This window comes from Schistocerca serialis, chromosome 10, assembly GCF_023864345.2.
Source record: "Schistocerca serialis cubense isolate TAMUIC-IGC-003099 chromosome 10, iqSchSeri2.2, whole genome shotgun sequence".
Classification (NCBI taxonomy): Eukaryota; Metazoa; Arthropoda; class Insecta; order Orthoptera; family Acrididae; genus Schistocerca; species Schistocerca serialis.
The window spans coordinates 169,062,491-169,087,735 of record NC_064647.1 but is presented as its reverse complement, the minus strand read 5'-3'; the positions used below and the strand labels follow the sequence as shown (position 1 = coordinate 169,087,735).

Here is a 25,245-nt window from a genome sequence, read left to right as displayed (position 1 = left end):
TGGTTCTGGTGGCCATATTTACTGGCACACATAAACCACTTCCCACCCTGTTAAATGTAGGGCCTATGACCAACGAAAAGGTATTAGTTCCTTTATTGGCTGACAATGCCTTGTTTTCAGTACTTCTTGAACACTACCTAACATACGAAAAGTTCAAGAAGAATTGTCTCCAGCTGAGTGAATGTCACCTACACTTTGAATAACAATTTGCTGCTTCCTTTTTAACTATTAGATCTACAGCACACAGCACCATCGTTGTAAGAGGTGCATCAGAAGCAACCATTCGAAAATTTCATGATTTCTGACAACAATGTTTCTCTGTACTACCATCTTTGTCATGGCAGGTTTTGCAAAACTGATTCTGGGAGTCTACACACGGGAGCTGTATGTGACGATTGTGGCAAGAAAACTTATAACTGTGGACTTCCTGGTGACAGAACAAAGTGTGTCTTCTCAATACTCATTCACTTGTTAAACACTTATCTGTTCACTTGCTCAGTATGGGATTCAAAAATATTGGTGAAGGTATCATACTCAGTGTCTGACTCCCTATTATAAAGAATTTTCTTCCCTTGTCTAAAACATTATTTTTTCATAAAATACTTATCATTTCAGTACTATTAACATAGGTTTTACTTTCTTCCATAATAAATCGAAAAATTTAACCAAATATCCATTTTCATTTCATTGGTAGTCAATATTTGTTACATTTTGCCATTATATATTTCTATTACATTACACTATTCGATACAGTAACATTAGTAATATTGGCAATTAATATTTATTATGTTTTGTCGTTATATTATTCTATAACTTTACATTATTCGATAATATTAATATCATTTTACATCATACCAGCTAGGTTTTCCTACGAAAAATATAGGAATTGAATCATAGGATTTTCTTGCTATTTCCTCCCACTGGAGAATCTAGATCAGGTAATGTAATGATTGAATTTTATTTGTGCTGCGCGGCAAAATGAACACAGATGTTTTCTACATCTACATCTGCATCTGCATGATTACTCTTCAATTCACAGTTAAGTGCCTGTCAGAGTGTTCATTGAACCACTTTCAAGCAATTTCTCTACTGTTCCATTCTTGAACAGCACGCGAGAAAAACGAACAGTTAAATCCTTCTGTGTGAACTCTGATTTCTCTTATTTTATATGACGATCATTCCTTCCAATGCAGGTGGGCACCAATAAAATATTTTCACACTCTGAGGAGAAAACTGGTGATTGAAACTTCATGAGGAGATCCTGCCACAATGAAAAACGCCTTTGTTTGACTGATTGCCACCACCATTCACTTATTATATCTGTGGCTATCTCCCCCCTATTTCGCGATAGTACAAAACGAGTTGCCCTTCTCTGAATTTTTTCAATGTCCTCCATTGATCCTATCTGATGCGGGATCCCACACCCCACAGCAATACTCCATAAAAGGACATAAATTGGAATGTAGGCAGTTTCTTTAGTAGACCTGTTACATTTTCTCAGTGTTCTACCAATAAATTTTAGCCTTTGGTTTGGTTTACCCACAACATTATATATCTGATCGTTTCAACTTAATTTATTCATAATAGTAAGCCTTAATTATTCATCTGAATTTACAGCTTTCAGATTTGTTTGATTTACCGTGCAACCGAAATTTAGTAGATTCCTTTTGTTACTCATATGGATGACTTCACACTTTTTATTATTGAGAGTCAATTGCCACTTTTTCCACCATACAGATATATTGTTTAAATACTTTTGTAATTTGTTGGGATCATCTGATGACTTTACAGGACGGTAAACGACAGAACTGCCTGCAAACATTCTAAGAGCGCTACTGAAATTGTCTCCTAAATCGTTTATGTAGATCAGGAACAGCAGAGAGCCTAAAGAATTTCCTTGTGGAACGCCAGATATTACTTCTGTTTAACTCGATGTCTTTCCATCAGTTACTACGAACTTTGACCTTTCTGACAGGAAATTATGAATCCAGTCGTACAACTGAGGCGATATTCCATAGGCATGCAGTTTGGTTAGAAGACACTTATGAGGAACGGTGTCGGAAGCTTTCTGTAAATCTAAAAGTATGGAGTCAATCTAACAGCCCCTGTCAATAATACTCATTACTTTGTGAGAATAAAGAGCTAATTATGTTTTACGAGAATGCTCTCTCCTGAATCCGTGTAGGCTGCTTGTCAATATATCGTTTTCCTCGAGATAACTCATAATGCTCGAACACAGTATAGGTTCCAAAATCGTAATGCAAATCGACATTAGTGGTATGGTTCTTTAATTCATCGGATTACTCTTATTTCCATTCTTCGGCATTGGTGTGACTTGTGCAACTTTCCAGCCTGTAGGTATGGATCTCCCAATGACCGATCAGTTGTATATGATTACTAAATATGGAGCTAATCTGTCAAAATACTCAGACAGGAAACTTGCCAGGTACACAGTCAGGACCGGAAGCCTTGTCTTTATTAAATGATTTAAGCTGCTTTGTTGTCGTTGTTGTTGTGGTCTTCAGTCCAGAGACTGGTTTCATGCAGATCTCCATGCTACGCTGCTTTATTACACCAAGAATATCTAGTTCTAAGTTACTCATGTTGGCAGTTGTTCTTGGTTCCAATTCTGTAATATTTACTTCGTCTTCTCTGAAGCAATTTCGGAAAATCTTATTTAGTAATTTTGCTTTAGTGACACTGTCACCAGTAACATCGTCATTGTTATTGCGCAGTGAAGCTTTTGATTGTGTGTTCCCGCTGGTGTCCTTTACGTACGACCAGAATATCTTTTGCTTTTCTGGCGGATCTCGAAACAGAGTTTTGTTGTGGAAAGTATTTAAAGCATTGTCATTGAAGTTGGCGCTACATTTCAAACTTCTGTAAAACTTCGCCAGTTTTAGAGTTTTGCGTTCTGTTAAATACAGCGTGCTTTTTCGTTGCGTCTGCTACAGTGTTCTGACTTCTTTAGTGTACCACGGGGGACCAATACCATTTCTTATTAATTTATTTGGTATATGTCTCTCAATAGCCGTCAATACTATTTCATTGAATTTAAACCGCATCTGGTCTAGCTTACGTATTCAGATTGGAAGGAGTGGAGAGTGTACCTTAGGAATGTCTGAAGCGAATTTTTATCTCCTTTTTTTTAAATAGATGTGTTTTGCTTTTATTTTTGGTGGGTTTCGATGTTAAGGTACTCGGTCTAACTACGACAACCTCACGGTCACTAATCCCTGTATCTGTCATGATGCTCTCTATTTGGTCAGGATTATTTGTTGCTAAGAGCTCGAGGATGTTTTCGCAGCCATGTGCACTTAGAGTGGGCTCCTGAACTAATAGTTCAAAGAATTGTCTGAGAACGCATTCATAACGACTTTTATGCCTACCTCAGATTTTAAACATGTATTTTCGCCAACATCTCGAGGGTAGGTTGAAGTCACCAGCGACTATTACTGTATGAGAGAGGCTTCTATTTGAAATGAGACTCAAGTTTTCTTTGAACTGTTCAGCAACTGTGTCAACTGAGTCAGGGGTCGGTATGCAGAACCAATTATTAATTTATTCCGGTTGTCGTACATAACCTCTATCCATACTACCTACTGGAAATATCTACTTCAATTTCGCTGCAAGGCAAACTACTTCTGTCGCAAATAAACACACAATTGCCAACTGTATTTAATCTATGATTTCTGAATATGGTTAAATCCTTAATGAAAATTTCGTGTAAACTTACTTTCAGCTTTAGCCAGCTTTCCGTAGCTGTAACTATTTGGGCTTTGGTGCTTTCTAATATCGGTTGGAGCTCTTATTCTTCTCCACACAGCTACAACATTTTACAATACCGATTATGTCTAGGTCTACTCTCCTGTATTTCTCCTGCACACTTATACACTGACCCGTTTCCTGTAGTTTCCCGGGATCTTCTAACCTAAAAAACGACCCAGTCACCCCTACCCCACCCCCGCTAACCATGTAGCAGGTGCCTGTGAGTAGTGGACCCCTGAATTATCAAGCGGAGCCCAGAAACCCACCAACATATAGCGCAGGTCGAGGAATGTGCAGCCTTCAACGTTGCAGAACCGCCTGAGCCTCTGATTCAGACACTCCACTTGGCTACGTACCAAATGTCCACAGTCGGTTCTGTCGGCGATGCTGCATATGGTGAGTCGAACTGCATCTCACAAACAAGACTGACAGTATTTACTACTGCAGGTAGCTGCCCAAAACCAGAGAGAACCTCTTCTGATCCAAAGGGACACACATCGTTAGTTCTGACATGAGCCACCACCTGCAGTTGGTTGCACCTTGTGCTATCCATGACATATGGGAGCAGCCGTTCCACATCTGGAATGACTCTTTCTGGTATGCACGCAGAGTGCACAGTCGATTCCTTCTGAGCACTCCATTCCTCTTTGCTGGATGGTGGCAGCTGTTGGCTTACAGGTATAAGTTAGTGTGTGTCAGTTTGCTGTACAACTGATCATTCACACACCGAGTTAACCACATAAGAACAAACAGCGATTGACATTCACTGGTTCAGATTTATTTGGCTCATCTCGTGTAGCCCCCATCCCCTAATGTGTGCAGGAAAGATTTTTATTTTTTGATGTGATGGGGATTCCACTGGCAGAGAGTCATCACGTACACTTTGCACACATTCAAAAATCATTCAGAAATCAGCTGTGTTTCAAAATAACGAATAGACCAACGTGTGGTGGATGCTAGGCGCGTTGTGAAACAAGGTTTTTTCTTCATTATCACTTTGGCGCCCACTGAAATTGCCACTCGGGGCAGATGCTCTGTTCCCCTCCCCCCCCCCCCCCCCTAAATCCCTGGGCCTGTGAAGAAATGTACAAGTACTACCCTCAGAGGATCACAAATCCTTTGTGGGTGTGACAAACCTAAGGCTCAATGTTCATGCAGTAGTATTTCTATGATTTCGATTTCCATACTGGATGTTTCCCTCAGCTCATTTATCTTTTTTCAATTACCTTCTACTATCACTCTGTCTTCTCCTGTGTTATTATAAAAAATCATGTTCTAGATACATGGAAGTCTCATAATAAATAAGTTCATAGTGGCAAAAGAAAAAATTTACTCTGAAATGCCTACACTGAAAGAGAAAATTATCTGGGGTTTGAAAAGAAATATTAATTCTGTTTATGTTTCGATATTTTATGATGATGATTGAACTTTTGTTCATTTTGAATTTTTGCTATGGCTAAATTTTATACAATTTATGAGAACAAAACTTGCTCATGAGGAGATTTTCATGCTCTTTTGAAACATGATTTACTTTTGATTTGTATTGTACAGGGTGGGGCAGGTAATTTTCCCTAACTATAAAAGTTAATAAAAGAAAAAGTAAAAATGATAAAAAACATTTATTTGTTCCTCAATAAAGTACAATTGGAAGTTTGATTTTATTAATTTTTGAACAGCAAATCCTGCAAGTGACTCGATCGTTTTCAATACACAGCTGCAACCATTTTCTAAAGTTCTTCGTCACTCTATGGAGCATATGTTATGGAATATGGCCTATTTCAAGGCGTACAGCATCCTTCAAGGCTCTCAGGGTCCTTACGCATTGCGCGCAGCCGTATAGTACGTTAACACGTGCTCGCTAGCCGACCTGTCTGGATTGCTGACGATTCGCTTGGTCAGCAGACGCGCGTCCGGCTCCACTGCGACGGAGAATACGCGACTGGCCGCCATCCGCAGCGGGCAGTATTAACTAGCGCGGCCTTGTGCGCGAATATGTCTCTTTTCTTAGCTCACCATGGAGCCTTTCGATACGACCATAATTGGCCGGTGTTAGGATGTCACACACAGTGATGATGGGTGCGCGTAGCGTGTGTTTTATAATCCGCCTTTGTTAATAAATCTCTTTAAACTTACTTCTCGTGTTCGTGTATTGTCGTACCTCAAGGACCAACCGCTTACAAATCCTTACAAAATATTCGTGTAATCATCATCTGGGACAACAACACAAATTACCCCCCTTCTAGAAGTGGTATCAGAATCGGGATAACTATGGAAAATCTACAGTCCTGGAGAGGCGCAGTACAACGTGAACTTCGAGCAGCAGCAGCATGAACATCTTCCGACTACGTGGGGACATCCAACGCTGGAATTCAGGTTGGTCTACTCCAGTTTGGCTAGAATAACAAAGGCAGTCATGGATTTTTATTTTACATTTGAGTGACTCATTGGCGTTAAATTAGACAAAATGTCGCAATCCAGTCAGAGGAACGTTATCGATCTACAAACTGTTATTAATGAACTGCAAGAAGAGATTCGGCAGTTAAAAGCAGAAAGAAGCGAGCGTAACATTCCGAGAGACTTGTCAAATGATAGTTCATGTAGTACAGGTACAACTACAACAAAAAATGTTTCATTATTGCCATCAGTACCAGTGTTTAGCGGGAAACGTGAAGATGATGTGAAAGTGTTTTTTCGTAAACTTGAAGGTGCCGCCCTGCTATGATCATGGACAGATTCCGATAAGCTAGTGGTTGCCAAATTAAGAATTCAGGGAGCAGCACAAGATTTCATAAGCGCGGAGTCTACTTGCGTGAAAACAAAAGATAACAATGAATTTCGAACGATTGTTGTTTAGAGATTTAAATGTAAAAACGCGATCAGGTTTTACAGAGAGCAGTTTTACAGTTTGCGAATGCGACGAATCTATCGAGCAGTTGATGATGAAGTCCCATACTCCTTGACAGAGCGTAGGGGACGATGCGGGAGACCCACACCACTGTACTAGGCAAGGTCCTAGCGGAGGTGGTTTGCCATTGCCTTCCTCCGACCGTAATGGGGATGAATGATGATGAAGACGTCACAACAACAGCCAGTCATCTCGAGGCAGGTCAGAATCCCTGACACCGCCAGGAATCGTAGCCGGGACCCCACTCTTGGGAAGCGATGACGCTAGCGCGAGACCACGAGCAGTTCGAAACATCAATGCTCATGCGTACGAGTTAGTAGAAGATGAAAACGAAAATCGCATTCAGTTGTTCGAAGCCAACCAGAGAGCCTTTGACACATTCATTCATGGGTTGCACGGAGAGGAAGAAATCAAAGCTGTTAGATTGGCGCGATGTAGAACGTTTCGGAAAGCAGTAGAATCAACTGTTGGTTTCGTTGAAGCACTAAGGCGACCGGTCGAGATGCAGAAACAAGAACGAAGAGTTTTCAACACAACACTACAATGCTACAGATGGAATAAGCTGGGTCACAAGCGCAAGGATTGTAAAGAGAATCGAATCTGCTATCATTTTGGGATGCAGGGTCATGTTTCGAAAGGTAATTCGAACAACAGACAATCTGCCAGATCTTTAAATGAGTACGGGTACGTACGGGCCACCACTCCGTCCGCCCCTTGCCAGAGACAGTGATTCCTGTTAGTTTCAGCGAAAATCAGACCGAAAATGACTTCGTGATAGGTGCTGGATATCGTGGAAGAAACATCAAACTACTTATTGACACAGGAGCACAGACCTCATTAATGTGGTGTTGCATAGATAAACAGGATAAATTGAAACTGCCGCTATTAAAAGTGCGAGGAGTAAACGGAGGAAAGCTACTTAACTATGGAGAAGTTGACGTAGAATCAATTCTTGGCCAAGGCCAAAATGAAGGTGAAAATAAAGATAATACACAGCAAGGGTGCAAGTAGTTTCAAATAACAAAACGCGTTACGACAGTGTACTTGGATTTGATTTCTTGTCCGCTAACGAGGCAGAGATATTTGTCACAGAAAGAAGGATCAGCCTAGGTCGTAGTAGCTACAACCTAGGAAATCGTTCTTCAGATCGTACTCAAAGGAGCTGCACTACTGAAGTCGTGGGAATGGACCGCCCAAACGTTGCATCAGTTCAAGCCGTCCGAGTCGATGTTCAAATTGATCAGCCTCAGCTAATTCCCAAGGGACTAGGAAAGACAATCTACGTTGAAGTTAAGTCACCCCAATGCAAGAAAGGAACTTTGTTATTAATTGAGCGATCCGAGAAAAGTGAGTTATTAGATACAATGCATTGTTATGTTGCTAGAAGTGTAGGTGTCGCTACAATGGCGAGACAGATTGTCGCAAAAGTCCCGGTTACAATAACGAATGTGAGCAACGAGGATGTTGTTTTGCTACGAGGAACAAAAGTTGTTAACGTGTCGAACGTAAGTAACAGTGACGTAATACAGATTCCCGATGAGGTAACAAATGCTGCAGTTACAAACACAGATTTTGGCAACAGTACCGCAAAATCACAACGAGGAGACAAAGTTGATAATGAATTGAAGCGCAAGATTTAGAAGAAGATATAACATTTGACAGCTGATGAACAGAAGATTTTAGCGCCTGTTTTGTTGGAGTATGCAGAATTATTCCGAGAACGTGCAATTTTACCTGTCACTCATTTAGTTCAGCATCGTATTCATACATGGAATGCAGCCCCAATCACACAGAAATCTTACCGAATACCATTCAGTCAAAGAGAGTTGGTAGAAGACATGGTTAAAGAACAATTAGAAGCCGGAATTATAAAACCAAGAGATCCTTCAGACCCAACGTGATGTTCGCCTGTTGTAACTGTAAAGAAGAAATCAATTCCTGGAGAACTACAGTTCCGTTTTTGTGTTGATTATCGATCTTTGAATGCTGTGAGCACACCCGACATTTACCCCTTACCAAATTTAGTGGAAACCTTGGATTACTTGGGCAGATGTCGAATTTTTTGAGTATGTGATTTAACAAGTGGGTATCACAAGTTAACAGTGCATTCAGATGATCAAGCAAAAACTTCATTTGTAACAGCAACAGGAGTATACAAGTATCTTCATATGTCGTTTGGACTTCATAATGCTCCAGCTACATTTCAACGCCTGATAGATTCAGTTTTACAAGAGCTCACCCCAACACAAGCACTTATTTACCTTGATGATGTAATAATTTTTGGTGAAAACATGAAGCAGCATACTGAGAGACTACAAGCTGTTTTTGAACGTATAAGAAGCGCAAACCTGTCTTGATCAATAGATAAATGTCATTTTGCACAAAGTAAAGTTAACTATCTTGGTCATGTTATAACTAGTGAAGGTGTTCGAACTGATCCAAAATTAATTGAAGATGTAAAGAATTTTCCTGAACCACAGAATTTGAAAGAACTACAATCATTCTTGGGACTGTCAAATTTCTACAGGCGATTTATAGCCCGTTATGCGAATATAGCACGTCCAATGACACAGCTACTGAAGAAAGGAGCCACATTTAATTGGTCAACAGAATGCAAAAAGGCAATGGAAGAACTTAAAACTGCTCTAACCACAGCCCCAGTGTTAGCCCATCCGGATTTCAGAAACATTTTATTCCTTCAACAGATGCATCCAGTTTTGTCACAGGTGAAATCTCTCAAGAAGTTGATAGTCATGAACATCCAATCTCATTTGCTTCCAGACAATTAAGCAAAGCAGAATATAATTGTACTACTACTGAGAAGGAGCTTTGTGCTTTGGTTTTTAGTATGACACATAGCAGATGTTTCTTAACAGGAAGGGAATTTACAGTTATTACATTACAGAGGTTGCCGCACTTAAATGGTTATTGAGCTTAAAGGATCCAAGTTCCAGATTAACAAGATGGGCATTAAGACAGAGTGAGTACCAATTTAAGGTTATTCACCGACCTGGTAAACAACATGTGAATGCTGAAGCAGTGAGTCGAAAATTCAATGTTTGTGTTACAATAAGTCGAGAAGAAGAGTTAAAGGCAGCTCAGGAAGAAGATCCACGATGCAAATAACGGAAAAATGATCAAAGTTTTGTCGGAATAGATGGATTATTGTACAAAATCACTAGTACAGGAAACCAGCTAGTTATTGCAGAAAGCATGAAAGAGCAAATCATTAGAGAACAACACGATTCTTTATTATCAGGACATTGCGGTAAAAAAGCAACAAACATTAAAATAGCTCAAATGTTTTGGAAGCCGAGCGGCAAAACTGACGTTTTCGAGATTGTTTAGCAATGTGAGTCCTGTAACAGACGGAATAATGTAGGAAAAAGTAGAGCACCGTTGCAAGAACTGCCAGAAACAAGTGAACCATTTGAACGAGTAAAACTAGATGTCATATGGCCGTTGCCTACGACTAAAGATGGAAACAAATACATATTGACAATGTTAGATTATTTCTCTAGATACCTTCTCATGATACCAATACCTGATCAGAGCGCTGAGACTACAGCTAAAGTTTTTGTAAAAGAATGGAATCTTAAGTTTGGATCAACATTAAGTATAATTAGTGATCAAGGAACGAATTTTATGAGTGAATTACTTACACATACTTGTAAGCTCATGCAAATAACTCAGTTAAGGACTACTACAGCACACCCTGAAGGAAATGGAAGAGTCAAGCGAGTCTACAGAACAATTATTCAAATGGTTAGCCATTATGTGAGCAGCAAACACGACAATTGGGATGTCTGTTTACTGTACTTGGTAAGTTGTTACAATGCCAAAATGCACAGTTCAACTGGCCTAAGTCCATATGAGATCGTCTACTGTAGAAGAATGCATTCACCCTTGGACTTTGCACGATTGACGGCCGGAATCAGCAATGAACACGTAAGGGATCTAGCACGCAAGCTAAAGGAAGCATGCCAAAGTGCAGGTAGAGTCTACATTTGCTAATTATGAACAAGAGATTTACTGTTTTTTAAAGCTTTTGCCATACAAAACTTTAATTAGGCATAAAAATGCCTGGTTTGATTTTGGAAGGAGTGTCCTTCATACCGTATTTGGTACTTTAACTAGTCGAGATCTACTGGAAGTTAAAGGCAAAATATTAGCTCTTGAACAACAGACCAGTACAGATTCAACTAACCTCTCTAATGAAATTATCATATTAAAAATATGCAAAGAACCATTACCAACCACACAGTTTTCATTCAACAGATTGTAAGGTAATTTATCACACATTACCAAGTACTTCGTAACGAAACAAGCGCAAATATCCAAGAACTATTCCAAATGCTGTGAGTGCACACTTAGATTTAAACACTCTGTTGTTAAGGATTACTGATAGTTTATCAAATGCTAGAATTGATGCCCTTAACTTAAGAACAGTCTTAGAAAGTAGTTCAAATGATTATTTCAGCAGTGTACAACTACATCCTGAGCAATTTTTATAGATCCTACTATCAATTGAACGAAAACTAGATGCAACATATACTATGTTTTACCCTGTTAACTCTTACAATTTATATGCCTACTATAAGTTAACCACCACACACTCCTTAATGATTGAAGATGAATTAACTGTTATTGTTTTTATTCCCATTGCTAGATCAAAGCAAAATTTTGAGAAGTATAAGATTTATACTTAACCTGTGAAATGGAGGCAGGCAGGTATTCATGTAAAGTATGTACTGAATGATTATTTACTGATCAGCAAGGATCGAAGATATTTTCTGTCCCTAAATGAAAATGATTTACATATGTGTAAATGAAGTCATATGTTAATTTGCCCTGAATCGGTAGTATTCTTAGACAGTAGAGTGTACAGCTGTGAGAAAGAATTGTTTATGAATCATCCCCCAAGAGATGATTGCCCTAAAATTTTAACACATCTTTATCATCCATTTCTTAAACGATGTTCTGAAGGTATAATTATCTCATTCAACTCCACCCTTGACGTCACATTTACATGTAAAAACTATGATACACCTGAGCTACCCTTTACACTAAAATTGAACAAGGGTAGATTAATCTTGAATGCCACACATTGTGGTTTATCATGTGGACTATTTGATATGCCTAGTGTGTTGCCAACTATATTTCATGCAAATGGACATTTGCCATTAACTAGAATGTTATCTGTTTATTACAATGATTCATACATACTAACATATGGAAAGCATTCCTTATCAAGTTTTTCTGAAGACAATAATTTAATTAAGGACATCCATGAAAATGTAATCTCTTCAAATAATGAGTTAAATTTCATTGAAGCAGCAAATAGAACTAACTCCTTCGATTCATTCAATTATGTTAATGCATACTTGATTGTCAGTATTGTGTTTTTATTGCTTTTATTAATTTATCTTTCGTCAACAGCATTTGTCATGTACGAAATTGTCATCTTGAAGGCACACTTCTCTGTACCGAATGTTACTGTGTCTGCAAATGAAATACATGTTGCAATGCCTTCTGATGCCACAAATGGCGAAATAGATTCATAACGCCCAGGAGGTCGTTTTGAGCCACCTACAGTTGCTCTTTTTCTCTGGGGAGAGTAAGGGTCTACGGATTGCGCGCAGCCATACGGTACATTAACACGCGCTCGCCAGCCGACGTGTCGAGAATGCTGACAATTTGCTTTGTCAGCAAACGCGCGTCTGGCCATACTGCGGCGGAGAGTACGCGACTGGCCGCTGTCCGCAGCGCAGTATTAACTAGCGCGGCCTCGGGCGCGAATATGCCTCTTTTCTTAGCTCACCATGGAGCCTTTCGATACGACCGTAATGAGCCGGTGTTAGGATGTCAGACACTGTGATGATGGGTGCGCGTTGCGTGCGTGTTTTATAATCCGCCTTTTTTTAATTAAACTGTTTAAACTTACTTCTCGTGTTCGCGTATTGCCATACCTCAAGGACCCACTTCTTACAAATCCTGACAAAATATTTGTGTAATCATCATCCAGGGCAACAACACAAATTATCCCCCTTATAAGTGTTTATAAACTTCAGCTTCGAGATTACACCAAAGAAAGAAGTCACATGGACTTAAAAACCAGATGAGTGTGCAGGCCATAGAATGTCACTGTACCTTGAGATCAAACGACTGGCAAATATTTCCCTCGAAACTTTCACTGAAAATCAAGCAGTGTTGGCCATGGTACCATCCTGCTGAAAATAAACGAGCCTCATATGCAAAAAAGGTCTGATGAAATTGTTTGCGTAAATGCATGGTTTCCATGCCAGAGACCATTTATTCAATCACATTTTGTATCAGACTGCAGTCTAATACGCACTGTCCCATGCAGCCGCAGTTAAAGTATGCAATTCATGGTTTCCTTCTAGAGGGTGGTACTGTTCCTCATTCGTCATGCTTTACTGCCCTCTCCGTTGTGTCCGACTTACTTCGTTTGCTGACTCATCTTGTAGTGCATGTGATACAGCATTGTACACAATGGTTCCGTATCCGAAACAAGAACTTGCCAACATACCACTATATTCTCGCGTCCAGGGAGGGTCTATAAGCTTATTAGTAAAAGTAAGCGACTGTAGGTCGCTAGTGAATGCACCTGTAGAATTACAACTATCACTTCCAGTCACTGAAGATGAGGATTTTATATTGACTTTGTTATGGTTAAATGGAATCCCATCTTGCTGTGACACTATGAACGTGCAGCTTGTTGTTAAGTCATAAGTCCACAGCAGAAGAACAGGTAACTCAATGCCTTCTCTAGAGTTAATGTTGCGATGCTCTGAAGTTAAATTGAATCTGTCTCCTGTTTTAAAAAGCCTAATCCATTCTTTTTCAATGCGTTACTCGTAAAAACTGACGCAAAATTTTGGTTTTTACATGCGCTGTCCCTTTGGAACGAAAGACACTTTTCCTTCCACATGTCTTTGTGACAGTCCTTGTAATGTAAACTTTTTTACATCTGCATTTAGTGAAATTAACGTGCACTTTCGCCCCAACCCCTTGTCTAAGTGGTATCTGAAATCTAAGCTGTAATATTCTTTAGCATATCCTTGTATTTTTCGTATCGAAACTTTTGTCATTTTGGTGTGCCTGTGCTGTGTTTTCACTGGACACGACGAGTTCCAAAGATAGTGGCCAATGTGTTTTGAATCTCAATTTTGCTGCAACATGACTTCACACTAAAACTCATTATGCCTCATAAAAATCTTAAATTGTGTGCACTATGTTGCCTCATTTGTCATCTACCGTTACAAATTGGTGCAATTCTGTGCTTGTCACTTTGAGCTACACGATCTTAAAGTTCGTTTTCATCATTAAAGTAGCTATGCTTTGCCTTCTTGTAAAGAAGAAATTATTGCGTGATCATGTCGACTATATCTTGAGTAATGGCTGTCTCGGTGTTTCAGTGCGCCTTATAATAAACCAAGGTCGTATCTCACGTTTTTGGATATTTACACTATGATGTAGCAGTGAGATAGAATTCTTACATGCTTAAAGTTAGTCGAGAATATATCGATATTTTTACACGTTATCGGGATATGCTTTCGAGACCACACTTAAATGCTGACACCAATTGAAAGATAAGTAAATTTAACTCTGATTTAAAGTTCTCCTCTTACATTATTTCTATAAATATTGCATTATCAGTGTTACTGTTATTTTCAATAAATTTGGATTTCTAATATACGACAATTAATATTAAGGACGAACTTTATAGCCTGTACAAACTAATGTTCCATTCAGGTACAAAACCCGTACTGGTAATTCACAATCACAATGTTGTGAGTCCTTGTTATGGACAAACAATATGAAACAGCTCCACAGTTATTCAAGATATTTTTCATAGCCAGCATGCGCACATTGAAATGTTTATTTTTATGTGTAGATAAATTTAAGTCCCGAAAACTAAAATAATTTATGTAAACCTACGTAGGAAACGCTGTATTTTTGTATTAATTCCGTGTATTGTACTTAAGTTGCCTTACAATGTATAATTGTAATTAATTTTTCTTAAATGTGACAGAGCATACAGATGTTACAACTAGCAAAAGAGAGCAATTGTATTTTTTAACTGACAAATAGTACATTAGACGCACCGCAAGCGGCGACAACAATAAAAATTTTATGCGATCAGCTACGCCAGAAAGGAGCAGAGCTAAGTCTCTCGATCATTTTTCCACGCAAGAGGCTTCCAAAACAGGAAGAGACTGAAGAAAAGTGACAATAAAGTTGCCTTCAGTTGTCAACTTGCATATAAACACGAGCAGCGACTCTCTCTCTCTCTCTCTCTCTCTCTCTCTCTCTCTCTCTCTCGAGGCGGCCCGCTCCCTACTGATGTCTCCGCTTTTGTCGCTCTCTCGAATCACGCAGTTCTATTTGAAAGATAATTTTAAGGTATGTAAAATATTCTGCTATGTAAAGGAATCGTCAGTGTATAAATAATTGTTATTGTCGGCCGGTGTGGCCGAGCGGTTCTAGGCGCTACAGTCTGGAACCGCGCGACAGCTACGGTCGCAGGTTCGAATCCTGCCTCGGGCGTGAATGTATGTGATGTCTTTAGGTTAGTTAGGTTTAAGTAGTTCTAAGTTCTAGGGGACCGATGACCTCAGAAGTTAAGTCCCATAGTGCTCAGAGCATTTGAACCATTTTGAATTGTTATTGTTTACCAATGTTTCGATAACGCTAACCTTGCCTGCCAACCTTTCTATGTTTCAGGTAGGAGAGCTGCTAGATTGCCGACATATCCTTTGCTGGACGCTGCCGAACATCACTGATGTTCGAACTTGTAGCAACCACTCGTGCGTCCCTGAGATCTGTTACGCCGATCTGTAAATGCAGTTTCCGGACAGCAGTTCTGTGCATAAAGCGTAATATTAATGATCGGCAAACGGCCAACAAACGATATGCGTTGCATAAAGCGTAATATTAATGATCGGCAAACGGCCAACAAACGATATGCGATCTCAATCCACTCCAGCGGCATTAAAGCAGGTAAGACAAAATCTTGAATTATTAAATTTCTCTCTCTTACAAGGGGAGGCCGCCAATTGTGAAATCCAGATTCGATTCATACTGTGCATAATAAAAGCTCATGGCCAGAGGTGTAATGTGGCAAAGCACCAAGATGCACTTCTTAGCCGTTGTCGAGAAAATCGACAGTTAAAAGAAACCGTTGCGGTGAAATACTCTCTACGATTAATGATTTTCTACAGCGTCATAGCGCAGCGGTAAGCGCTGGGGTTCGTAATCCGAAGGTCACCGGATCGAATCTCGCTCCATGCTATATTTTTTTATTATTAGTTTTTTGCAATTCAAATATATATATATATATATAAACTATTAATGAATTGCTTATGCATGTTGGTGAAGGCGGATCGCTCTCCAATTGTACCGCCTCTATTTTTCCGTTTGTTTAACAGGGTGTACCAAAGCTCTCCCGTCCGCACTGATTTTCGACGATGTTATAAGTTGCGCTAGGGACCGCATCTACCTTCTTTCGAAGTTAGCAGGCAACTACGCTGTTATGGGGCGGCTCGTTTCGGCCCATTCAACATCTGTCCTTCAAGTGTAACGAGCAAGTAACGGAATTTATATTTCATACCTGCCACAGCAAGTCTGTGTTCGTGGGGTCTCTGTTCTAATTCGAACGTTTGACTTACGCTATACGTATTCGTTTCTACGTCTTCCGTTAACTATACGTGGTTAACCATATGAAGACAATTAATAACATTTGTGATATACAACTTTGTTTACGGAAAACATAATGATGTTTGAAGTCGCCAGTTTTTCCACGACAAACGACTTTCAACAACTTATTATATGCATAATTGTTGTAACTGATTGCCGGGAATTATATATATATATATATATGAATTACAAAAAACAAATACAAAAAAAAAATGTTGCATGGAGCGAGATTCGATCCGGCGACCTTCAGATTACGAACCCGAGCGCTTACCGCTGCACCACAACGGTGTAGAAAAATTACTAATCGTAGAGAGTATTTCACCGCAACGGTTTCTTTTAACTGTCGATTTTCTCGACAACGGCTGAGAAGTGCATCTTGGTGCTTTGCCACATTACACCTCTGGCCATGAGCTTTTATTATGCACAGTATGAATCGAATCTGAATTTCACAATTGGCGGCCTCCCCTTGTTAGTGGTAAATTTATCTGTGCCGTTTGATAATTTAAACGTGTCATCTTTTTTATTTTTTTTTATTTGGCTGAATCTTTTAATTAACGGCCCTCCAGTTAACTTCCTCTCATCAAAATTTATTTTTCAGTTACCATTAAAGAGCGCCACACAAAATAGAGAGAAAACTTTCCTTTTTCGAAGATTATAATAATTCAGCTGGCGCCCACCGTGGGGCGCAAACTAAAATTCATGAACGTACTAATCTTTTGTTTGTTTTATTTTCCATGAAGCAACTGCACCGGTGGAGTACTGAGGAAACAGATGTTGAAATGCAAAATAGATACCTGTCGTAGATGATGAGCTTCACCTACACTCGCGCTGCATTTCTGCATAAAAGATTCGGTCGCTTGCATGTTTCCATCGCAGTCTATCGCAAGAGTTTTACCTTGCGTAGCCGCGACTGTAGAAGCATTTTATTGTGCTTTCAGCGTAGAATAGTGTAACTACTGTTGCAATGCTACGTAGAATTAGAGCCATCGCTAAGCCGCACGCCAGCTGCAAGCAAATTTTCATGTGTTGTGTTAAAGTTATCTTGTTACTCTGCCGGTAAGGTAATTTCATTGTTGTATCTAGAAAGTTTCGTTTATTTACTCAGGTTAGATCGAAGGAGGGTCCCATCTCCAGGTATAGTTTTTTGTGAAATGACCAAAATTGGTAATTTCGCGAACATGGAACCTGTACAAGAAACTACTGACGAAGATGCTGACGATGTTAGCAATGTTGCAGCTAACTCGGTAGCAATTGGAACTGAACCAGATAATGCAGCAGTTGGTATAACTGAGCGGCCTCAATCTGCAGGAGATGCTGAACAAAGCCCTGCACCAACTACAGACCCTTTTGCAGCTTTATTAGACAGAATCGCACACTTGATGAACGAACCCGATGAAGCGCAAGCTGCAAAAGAAAGAAAACGCGAGAAAGCACAAGTTGCTAGGGACAGAGAACGCGATAAAGCGCTCGTTAAGCAAATCACAGAAAAAGACGGAACGCGATGAACGCAAGAGGCGAAAGAAGGAGAATGCGATGAGATGCAAGCGGCGAAAGAAAGAGAACGCGATAAAGCATTAGCAGCGAAACTGAATGCTGGCTTCAAAAGTATTACAAAAGAAGTCCCAGCAACGCGGAAGGTCACTAAAGACCTGACAGAAACAGTAACTAAATTAATGGGTGATGTCAGTGTTGTGCAAACTGTACAGAAAACCATCGAACAGACGATAGAATCAGTGCAAAGGGCGCAATAGAACTCAGAAGAATCCTTTGCCTGCCGGCCTTGGTGGCCGAGCGGTTCTAGGCGCTACAGTCTGAAACCGCGTGACCGCTACGGTCGCAGGTTCGAATCCTGCCTCGGGCATGGATGTGTGTGGTGTCCTTAAGTTAGTTAGGTTTAGTTAGTTCTAAGTTCTAGGCGACTGATGACCTCAGAAGTTAAGTCGCATAGTGCTCAGAGCCATTTGAACCATTTTTGAACCAGACGTTTTCAGTCGGTGAGAGATCTGGAGAATGTGCTGGCCACGGCAGCAGTCCAACATTTTCTGTATCCAGAAAGGCCCGTACAGGACCTGCCACATGCGGTCGTGCATTATCCTGCTGAAATGTAGGGTTTCGCAGGGATCGAATGGAGGGTAGAGTCACGGGTCGTAACACGTCTGAGATGTAACGTCCACTGTTCAAAGTGCCGTCAGTGCGAACAAGAGGTGACCGAGACGTGTAACCAATGGCACTCTATACCATCACGCTGGGTGATACGCCAGTATGGCGATGGCGAATACACGCTAGAAATGTGCGTTCACCGCGATGTCACCGAACACGGATGCGACCATCATGATGCTGTAAACAGAACCTGGATTCATCCGAAAAAATGACGTTTTGCCATTCGTGCACCCAGGTTCGTCGTTGAGTACACCATGGCAGGAGCTCCTGTCTGTGATGCAGCGTCAAGGGTAACCGCAGCCACGGTCTCCGAGCTGATAGTCCATGCTGCTGCAAACGTCGTCGAACTGTTCGTCCAGATGGTTGTTGTCTTGCAAACGTCCCCATCTGTTGACTCAGGGATCGAGACGTGGCTGCACGATCCGTTACAGCCATGCGGATAAGATGCCTGTCATCTCGACTGCTAGAGATAAGACGCCGTTGGGATCCTGCACGACACTCCGTATTACACTCTTGAACCCACCGATTCCATATTCTGCTAACAGTCATTGGATCTCGACCAACGCGAGCAGCAATGTCGCGATACGATAAACCGCAATCATGATAGGCTACAATCCTACCTTTATCAAAGTCGGAAATGCGATGGTACGCATTTCTCCTCCTTACACGAGGCATCAAAACAACGTTTCACCAGGCAACGCCGGTCAACTGCTGTTTGTGTATGAGAAATCGGTTGGAAACTTTCCTCATGTCAGCACGTTGTAGGTGTCGCCACCGGCGCCAACCTTATGTGAATGCTCTGAAAAGCTAATCATTTGCGTATCACAGCATCTTCTTCCTGTCGGTTAAATTTCGCGTCTGTGGTGGTGGTGGTGGTTAGTGTTTAACGTCCCGTCGACAACGAGGGGTTAGGGAAGGATTGGGAAGGAAATCGGTCGTGCCCTTTCAAAGGAACCATCCCGGTATTTGCCTGAAACAATTTAGGGAAATCACGGAAAACCTGTATCAGGATGGCTGGAGACGGGATTGAACCGTCGTCCTCCCGAATGCGAGTCCAGTGTGCTAATTTCGCGTCTGTAGCACGTCGTCTTCCTGGTGTAGCAATTTTAATGGCCAACAGTGTATATCAATCTCACTCGTTATTGGGACTAGCCGGTGGCACAGGAAGATGTGCTCCGGCTGTTAAAGGCAAAGTTGCCACCCAATATCCGAGTAAAATTAATTACTTTTCCGAACGAGGACTTACAACATTTTCGTTTCGGTGCTGGACAGTATCGATTTGATACAAGAGGATTGTGAGAAGTCCAGCACCAAGAAACACGGAATGATAGGCGTAACGGACAGAGCAGCAATCGCCATAACAACGGCGGCTCACACTGTAACGGTGGTGCGTCGAATGCCGGCACATCAGAGGACGGTGATGGTAAAGAAACCGGTCAATGAAATCAATCACATGCGCAAGAGTATCAACAGACACCATCCTAGGTAGGATAACAGGGATAACCGCAACGGTTATAGAAACAATAACAACTACCGGAACTATTATTATCAGGGGCACGGCTAGAATCGAAATGATGACCGAGGTGACAGGCAAGAAGAGGTGGCAGAGGTGCCAACCTCATCTACGACGCCATCGACAAACTAAGCGCGTCTGAGTCGCTCTCCCTGACAGTAGCCGCGGGATGGAATGGGGGCAGAACTGTGCTAGAGCACGTGCGTATGCTCTGGTGCAATGAAGATCAGGACATGAGGCAGGAGTTGATTACAAATAATGGAACATCTTCCGAACAGAATCGTGAATTTGTACAGGCTGCTTGCAAGCCGTAGTGGGATGTATTCCTACAACGCTCAGTTTTGGCACTGGCGCGAGTGCGAATGTTGTTGAAGCAAATTCTTCCACATGATGACTCAGCATCGAAAAGTAGCGACGTTACCGGTTCAGAATTCTGTGGTATCCGGTGCTATTGGCTCCGGAGGCCAACGAGTAACGATACACTCAAGTAGGTATTGAATACGAGAGCGGAGCAGATAGATGCACGTTCCTCGTCGTGAGTGGCCTCACAGTGTCCTGTCTCGTAAGCATTGAGTACATGCGGGATGCGGACGTAGCTATCGACCTTCCCCATAGTCAATGCCGTTTGAGGAGAATTAAAAATTCTGAACCTGATTAAAACAAAAGATAGGTATACCAGGCTGTGTGATGGTATTCAAGTTAAAATCATAAATAAAAAGATGCTATGGGTGAAAGACCATCCTAGGTACCGTGGTCTCACACCCAATGAACAGGGTAGCCAGCAGTATAACGCAAACTCTATCGCCATTCAGAATAAGTCCGAGGAAGCAATGTCTTTGTCGGACGAACAACGAGAAGATTTATGTTTCCTTTCAGAGAGATTCGTTCAGGTCTTTTCCAAAAGGCCTGGCGTCAAAAAAGGATGGACGTATACCCCCCCCCCCTTCCCTCCAAGACCTTTGTATATGCAACCTACTCCGTCCCGTGGTCTAAGCGCGAGGCCGTCAAACAGGAGCTTAATAAGATGATTCAGTGGCGCCTCATCGAACCATCTTTCTCCCCCCAACAGCAGCCCTCTCTTAGCGGTGGGCAAAGTAATGGAGGAATGCACCTTGTCCTAGACGCGATGTCAATCAACAAGATAATTCTCCCACTGAGGACTCGACCGAGAGTTTTGAGCAACAACTGCAGAAATTTCGTGGGGTACGGTACTTGTCATGGGTCGCCAAGCGCTGCTCGTACTGGCAAGTGAAGTTAACTGAAGAATCTAGAACGTACACTGCTTTCATCTTTGCTGGAGGGTCTTGCCAATTTAAGGTTTTACCCTTCGGTCTTAATATAAGCGTCGGAGTGTTTATCTCCGCCCTGGACACGGTCCTGGGGCCGGAATTGCTGCATAGAGTAACTTTGTACGTGGACAATTTTCTAGTCGCAATGCCCACGTGGGAAGAACTCTTGTATGTGTTAGATAGGGTGTTCAAGAAGTTCTCTTAGTTCGGTGTAACAGCCAACTTAGAGAAATCGAAGTTTGCTAGAGATAAATTATAATTTCTTGGACACATTGTTTCTCCCACAGGCATATTACCTGATACAGAAAAGATCGGTGCAGTTCGCAATTTCCCAGCACCTGCCACTAAAAAGCAACTTAAAATTATCATTTTTTCGTCGTTTTATACCCGATCAGTCGGTGAATGATCCAAATCTTTTAAATTTACTGAATAAGAATGTGGTTTGGCATTGGTCGATCAAATGCCAGTAGGTTTTCGATAATATCAAACAGAGTTTGATATCAGCGAACATCGTGCATCACCCCGACATGACCGAAGATTTATGCATAGCAACTGAGGCTTTCTGCTCCGGTTTAGGAGCGTGCCTCTTTCAGGAGGACAACACAGAGGCAAGATAACGTACAAAGTCAGCAGTTTTGCAAGTCGAGTCCTGACTGCATGTGAAAGATCTTACACCACTACAGAGTTAGAGGCATTAGCCGTTGTGTGGTCTTTTAGGAAATTTGTTACAGCCTTGGTAAACATATCAAAGTTTATTGTGACCACCAGGCGCTTTTTCCTCCTAACGTACAAAGCGTTGCGTCAGCGCCTAGTGCGGTGAACGCTGCTATTCCAGGAATATGAATCACGAGATTGTGCATATAAAGCATTACGGAGAAAGTCGTAGCAGACGCACTCTCGTTTACAACAAGATTTACCTGAGTATTCAGACTTAGCGGAATAAATTTCCAATTTCAGAATTACGTTGATGAAAGACCCTTTACTATTTAGAAACGTGTAGGAACTTGGCTAACAGGTGGGCCCAAGTCAAGCGTACGCTTGCCGAGCGGCCGCACCACAAGCTGTCACAATACTTTACAGTCCATAATGAAGTGCTTTTCCACCGCCAACAAAGACAACCGGAGTCAGGGTGTGTCGGCATACCGGACAAGTATTAGGAACCTGTGATAGGGTACAGCCATATCGCACGGGGACACTTTGGGGTGGAGAAGCGTAAGAGAAAAATTGAGCAGTACAGTTACATACCAAACCTGCACCGGTTCAAATGGCTCTGAGCACTATGGGACTTAACATCAGAGGTCATCAGTCCCCTAGAACTACTTAAACCTAACTAACCTAAGGACATCACACACATCCATGCCCGAGGCAGGGTTCGAACCTGCGACCATAGCGGTCAGGCGGTTCCAGACTGAAGCGCCTAGAACCACTCGGCCACAACGGCCGGCCCTGCACCAGTGTGTGCACAAATTACTTCGCACTTGTAAAGTTTGTCAGCGAAGTAAGCCTCTAATACTTCCAGTAAAATAGCACCGCATCCGATTATCTCTAATAAACCAGGAGAGGTGGTGGCCATTGACGTCTCCGGTCCCCACCCCCGGGCGAGCGGAGGTGTCAAATACATTGTCGCCTTGTGCGACCTCTTCTTGAAATAGGTACGTTTGTATGCCACTAAGTCACCAATAGCAGCGCTCATCATTAAACGAATTCGAGATTTCTTTTCCAGGCTCGAGAAGCTGGATGCTATTCTATTCGATAATGCACCAAATTTCACTGGCAAGAGCTGGAGAAACTTCTTAAAGGAAAACGGCATCCGCCGGATATTAATAAGCAATTTCTATCCAGAATCAAATCCCACGGTAGGACTTTCCGGGAATTTAATAGGTTCATTGAAACATATACAGGGTGGTCCATTGATAGTGACCGGGCCAAATATCTCACGAAATAAGCATCAAACGATAAAAACTACAACGAAACTCGTTTAGCTTGAAGGGGGAAACCACATGGCGCTATGGTTGGCCCGTTAGATGGCGCCGCCATAGGTCAAACGGATAGCAACTGCTTTTTTAAAAAATAGGAACCCCCATTTTTTACTACATATTCTTGTAGTACATAAAGAAATATGAATGTTGCAGTTGGACCACTTTTTTCGCTTTGTGATAGACGGCGTTGTAATGGTCACAAACATATGGCTCACAATTTTAGAAAATGGCTCTGAGCACTATGGGACTCAACTGCTGTGGTCGTAAGTCCCCTAGAACTTAGAACTACTTAACCTAACTAACCTAAGGACATCACACACATCCATGCCCGAGGCAGGATTCGAACCTGCGACCGTAGCGGTCGTGCGGTTCCAGACTGTAGCGCCTTTAACCGCTCGGCCACTCCGGCCGGCCACAATTTTAGACGAACGGTTGGTAACAGGTAGGTTTTTTAAATTAAAATACAAAACGTAGGTACGTTTGAACATTTTATTTCGGTTGTTCCACTGTGATACATGTACCTTTGTGAATTTATCATTTCTGAGAACGCATGCTGTTACAGCGTGATTACCTGTAAATACCGCATTAATGTAATAAATGCTCAAAATGATGTCCGTCAACCTCAATATATTTGGCAATACGTGTAACGACATTCCTCTCAACAGCGAGTAGTTCGCCTTCCGTATTGTTCGCACATGCATTGACAATGCGCTGACGCATGTTGTCAGGCGTTGTCGGTGGATCACGATAGCAAATATCCTTCAACTTTCCCCACAGAAAGAAATCCGAAAAATGTGGCCCAGCTAAAACATTGATATTTCTTTACGTACTACACGAATATGTAATAAAAAATGGGGGTTCCTATTTTAAAAAAAACGCAGTTGATACCCGTTTGACCTTGGCCGCGCCATCTAGCGGGCCAACCATAGCGCCATCTGGTTTCCCCCTTCAAGCTAGACAAGTTTCGTGAGATATTTGGCCCGGGCACGATGAATGGACCACTCTTTATACCGAATAAACAAACCAAATGGGTGGAATTTGTTTCACCATTCGAGTAGGTGGTAAATAATCTTCCCCACACAACGAACGCAATTTACGCCAGCATCTATTATGTTCGATACTAAAGAGAGGAATGAATGGGTCAGTCCTCTGATGGTGAATCATCCCGAGAGGAACGAATCAGGCGGGCGCTTATTGTTATTAATGGTTCTGCACAGACAAGGAAGCGTGCTTGCGATAAGGAGCCTGGCAGAGTGCGAGAATATAAAGTCGGAGATCGTATCTGCCTGAGATCACAGCCAAAATCTTCTTTACTTCTAGGGCAGAACAAGATGTGGCAAACTTTGATCATCAGCCGATACGAAATTGTACGCATTCCTCATGAAGCACTTACTTGCTTGCCTACCCAGAATCTCGGAAGATCAAAGGCTTATATCATCAAACTGATGTCAAGAAATATATACCACGATGAACAGAATTCATATTTATCCATGTAAGCAAGGACATGCAGCATTTTGTATTATTTCCTTTGTTATTATTATCTGTGTTATCCTATGGATTTTGTATTCACATATTCGTAAACATAATTTTGTAAGACCACTAGATGAACCGATTATGCTGGGCGAGACACAGGCTTGACGCAAACGGTTTTTGAGGCATGTTTAATTTCACAACCACGAATTTCCGGTTTTAGTTTCCCTTTTTTTTTTTGGGGGGGGGGCGGGGGAGAATCTAAAATCAAATAGCTCTGAGCACTATGGGACTCAACTTCTGAGGGTCATTAGTCCCCTAGAACTTAGAACTAGTTAAACCTAACTAACCTAAGGACATCACAAACATCCATGCCCGAGGCAGGATTCGAACCTGCGACCGTAGCGGTCTTGCGGTTCCAGACTGCAGCGCCTTTAACCG

At 41.6% G+C, this 25,245-nt stretch overlaps 1 protein-coding gene across 1 annotated transcript in view; it reads right to left on the bottom strand.

Annotated features, from left to right (window-relative positions):
- LOC126424634 (gastrula zinc finger protein XlCGF52.1-like) overlaps positions 1 to 25,245 on the bottom strand; it is a 45,560-nt gene that overhangs the window by 4,755 nt on the left and 15,560 nt on the right. The window lies entirely within an intron of this gene.